The sequence below is a fragment of the Stylophora pistillata genome, chromosome 2, assembly GCF_964205215.1.
Source record: "Stylophora pistillata chromosome 2, jaStyPist1.2, whole genome shotgun sequence".
NCBI lineage: Eukaryota > Metazoa > Cnidaria > Anthozoa > Scleractinia > Pocilloporidae > Stylophora > Stylophora pistillata.
Window position 1 is genome coordinate 13715382 of NC_142520.1, and position 5077 is coordinate 13720458.

The following is a 5077-nucleotide window of genomic DNA, read 5'->3' on the forward strand; positions in this document are numbered from 1 at the left end:
TCTTTGAAGAAGTTTCTGAAGGTGATACACTAATTCCAGCCGAGGAGTATCAAGCGGAAACAACTCAAAATACGGCCTTCGAGCAGTTTCTTTATAGAAATGTCACAGAAATTACTTCTGAAAACGATCAGCTAGAACTCTTTAGGAAACATCACAATAAGGATTTCTTAATTGCCCACTTGAACATTAACAGCATCCAAAATAAATTTGAAGAACTGACCGAAGTAATCAAGAAAATCAACGCCCACATAATGTTCGTAAGTGAGACCAAGATCGACGCGAGCTATCCCAACGCTCAGTTCAAAGTTCCGAACAACTTCCTCTACCGAAATGATAGGAAAAAGGGCGGCGGTGGAATTATGGCTTTAATATCTCAATCGCTAGTCAGGACACAGCTTAAACCTGATAAATCCTTTAAGACACTGGAAATAATTGCCTTCGAAATCAAAACAGATATGGACAATATGGTAATTGTTGGCATTTATCGTCCCCCGAGAGCTCTGTGTGGCGAATATCGAACACTGTTGGAAAGCGAACTCAGTTATGTCTGTAACTGGGCAAGCTTGAACGGAAATTTTGTTGTAGTTACTGGCGACCTAAATCTGAACAGACTTCGCCCTGACAAACCTGAAGGTAAACTGCTTCTCGATTTGGAAGTTGAACAAGGTTTTGAATGTCTAATTACTAAGCCAACAAGAATAGAAAAGCGTGGAATAATTATAACAGAGAGTTTAATAGATGTTTTTCTCACTAATAGACCGGATAGCTTCCAGCTATCTGGTAATTACCATCCTTGCTTAAGTGATCACGACCTTGTTTACGGTGTCCTGAAGCAGAAAATAAATCACAACAAACCAAAGGTCATCACATTTAGGAGCTATAAGAACTTTGACCCTGAACATTATAAACAGCTTTTGTCCTCTGCCCCATGGCACGTTGGACAATTGTTTGATGACGTCGACGATCAAGTTTACGTGTGGAATGCACTTATGAACAATATACTGGACGAAGTGGCACCTGTGAAAAAAATGCGTGTGCGTGATAAAGATGTGCCCTACATGACGTCTCATTGGAAAAGTGCGATTAGAACTAAACGCAAAGCAAATGACAAGTACTTGAAAGACAAAACACCAGAAAATTGGGAATTACGACGTGAAGCCAGAAACGAGGCCACTAAACAAAGAAGAATCGCCATCAAACAGTACTGGTATAATAAGTCAAACGATTTGAAAATCAATCCCAAGGCGTTCTTCAAAACTTTCAAGCCATTTTTGGGCTCTAAGAGCTGTACTGAAAGAAACGACATCCACTTAAAAATAAACGGCAGTATGATAACAAATCAACAACAAGTGGCTGAGGAATTGGTTGAGCATTTTGCTACCTTGGCGGATGGCATTGGCGGTACAGCGATTGAAAGAAAGTCAATAGAGGACTTTAGAGACCATCCTTGTGTTCAGAGGATACAACATGAAAATAGGAATTCCACTCAGACCATCGAAATCGAATTGGTTACACAGGGACAAGTCCTTGCTGTTCTCGATTCGCTGAACATAAACAAAGCCACCGGCACTGGTGGAATTCCTTCAAAGGCTTTAAAAATAGGTGCTAATGAATTATCCGCTCCACTAACCACCTTGTTCAATTCTTGTATTAACAAGAATGCATGGCCTAGTGAATGGAAGTATGGGCATTGGGCCCCAGTATACAAAAAGGATGACAGGAATGCAAAGGAAAACTACCGGCCCATAACTCTCTTACCATGTGTAAATAAAGTTCTTGAGAAGTTGGTTGGAGCGCAGATCAATTCTGGCTTCGGTAATCGCATTTACCAACACTCATCCGCTTATCGCAAAGCTCACAGCTGCGAAACAACATTGATCAATTTAGTAGAAGATTGGAGACTGGCAAGGGATCGAAAACAGGTTGTGAGCATACTTTCAACTGACATGTCAAAGGCATCTGACTCGTTACATCCACCACTACTTCTGAACAAGCTTGAAGCGTACGGTTTTCAGGAAAGCATTATTCAACTTTTAAACAGCTACTTAAATGAACGGAAATATCAAGTAAAGATCGGCTGTCATGTTAGTTCGAGCCGATTCGTGAGTCGTGGCTGTCCTCAGGGTTCCGCGCTTGGCCCGTTGTTATGGAATGTTTTCCAGAATGACCTATCCTACTGCCTAACAGCGAACTTGTCTATGTATGCCGACGACCATCAAATTTACCACGCAGGAGCAGACCAGGCAGCTGTGACTTCCCAGTTAAAGGATAGTGCCAACTTAGCAACAACGTGGTACAATTCTAACCTATTGGCGAGAAACCTCAAAAAGTACCAAGTTTTGAACTTGGGCTCCACTCAAAATGACAGCAATATTTGCGTGAATGATGTTGTGATTGAAACTAAAGATAATATCATACGTCTAGGAGTAGTGTTAGATTCTAAGCTAAATTTCTCTGAGCATGTAATCTCTATTTGTAAAAAAGCCAGCCAGAGAATTGGTGTTCTAATGAGACTACGTAATTTAATTCCTATGAAATCTAAGTTAATATTATTCAAAAGCGCGATATTACCATTCCTCACGTATTGTCACCTAGTGTGGCATTTTTGTAAAGCGAGTGACACTCGAAAGCTTGAAAGACTACAAGAAAGAGGACTTAGAGCGGTTTTCAAGGATAATAATTCTAGTTATGAACAACTATTAGAGAAGGCAGATCTGCCAACACTACTAAATAGTCGCTTACAGGATCTGTGCATCCTTATGTATAAAGCAAAGCATAAACTGTGCCCTGCATATATAAGTAACATCTTTAAAGAACCTAATAGTAATTACAATCTGCGGCAAGCAGATTTCTCTATACCTAGGTATGAGACAGTCACCTATGGCAAGCACTCTATTAGATATTTAGGGCCTAAGCTATGGACAAAACTACCCAAGAGTATCAGGGACGTCACAACCCTAACGTCGTTTAAAAGCAAGATACGCCAACTCAATATAAGTGAACTTTTAGATGATGGCTGCGCAGGCTGTAGCCTTTGTTCATTTTGACTTCTGTGTATTTTTACTATAAATCTCTTAATAAGTTAACTATAGATATTTTATCTACTACTGTATTTAGTTTGTATATTCTCCCCTAATTGGTGTCCCCAAATTAGTAAGGGATTTGTTCCCTGGCTAGACGGTTTTTTTGACACTTTAATAAAGTTTCTACTACTCTACTACTATACAGTTCCGAAACGCATCGGTTTAGTTGTGGATTTCATTTAATCCGATAAAAGAAAAGATACGCTGCTTGTAAAATGCCCCTTCAATTATAAAATTTAAGTTATAATCAGTTTTACCGTAAATAATAATTTAAGGCCTCGATAATGGATGAAAGACTTCGGCAACCACAGCAGTTTATAATTAGTTTCAGTCATAAAAATTATCCGCGCATATAGTCGCCTTTCTTTAGGATAATGAATAGGGAACGTAATAAAGCATGCGGAAAGAATAACGTAGACAAAATGAGGGTGTGTTACTTTTGCATATCGTAAAGTGTACTCCCCGTATAGATATATTTCAGTCACGGTCCTCAAAACTCACGCGATTTCGATGTTTTAGCCCAAATAACTATTCTTATCGTTCAACTAATTTAACCCGCTGATTTGTGTTGCAGAGGTCAACTTACGTACAAAATGAGTGCAGAATTTTAACACCCATAAGTTGCAACACCAATTGCACAAGCTACTCCTGTCACCAGGTAGTTACTCATTTCTATACATTCAGAGAATTTGTTTCTTCGTTACATTTTCTTTCTGGAAAACGCAATCTTAATGACTCCACAGGCGGAAAAAATAATCATAGCATTTTTGTCTTCAAATTTAACTTCTTTTTTGGTTGCCTCTCCAAAGTTACTTTATATGCTTTTACTGTTGCGACACCTGCAGATCTATGTCAAGTTGTCTTCTGATCATAATTTTCGTTAGCTCGTAATTGGGGAACGATGGAATTATTTGTGGCGTCGCGTTTAGCCTAGCTATCATTGCTCTACTTTTGGGACATTTGGCACTCATCTTTCTATGCGTCAAGTCTGCACCAGAACAGGTCGATCACAATTTTTGAAAAAAAAAAAAAAAAAAAGGAAAAGTCTCAACGACATCTCTGTAGAGAATCATAGGTGTTGAATTGCAATTTATTTATTTATTAAGAGTAGCACCCAAATGTTCTTAATGTGTACAAAATCTATACCTTTTACCCTGGTTGACATCATCAGCTTATGCAAAAGAGACATTCTTAGGAGGTGGGCATATTACCTATATTTCAAATCAAGAGATGGTCATCAATTTTGAGTCTTTCTCATTCCTTGCCATATTTAGTTCCTGGTGAAGCAACAGTTAATGCTAAAAAATGCAAACACACGCGAGGAAGGTGATGTTTGAAATGACGCATACGTTTTCCAACGAACTGTGGTTTCCTGGGCCAAAGTTAAAACCTCACTTTCTACCTTTGTTTATGTCAAGAAAAATTAAAAAATATATAAAAAAAAAAAAAACAAACAAAACACATAAATAATATAAAAGACTATAATATATGCAAAGCAGTGGTCCAAGTACATCTACCACTTCTGTGGGGTAGTTCTCCAAGAAAAGGAAATAGGATCCATGAGATGGGATTATTCTCTCTTTAATGTGTGATTTCAAGTACGGTAACATGCTGATATTAGTGGACGATCGATCGGTTGTGATGCACTTACTTATGCTATTGATTCAATGCGACTATGATTGATTCAATTGACTATTGATTCAATGCGACCTCAATTTTAATCTACATTGTAATTGTCAGGAACAGGGAGTGGCGAGTGCAACAAGCATTGGATTGACTTCAGCTGCGAACCAGTGTTTTAGATATATTATTATCAAACAAGAACAAAGTGACTGTTGTTCTCTTTTTTTTCCTTAGGTCTCTCGTAATATTTTACTTGTGGCTATTAGTCCAGATGAGTCTCTTCATGAAACTGAAGAAATTCCCCCACCATATGATGACACAGTACAAAACCAAAACTTACGATTGATAAACAAATAGTAATTCTTTATGAG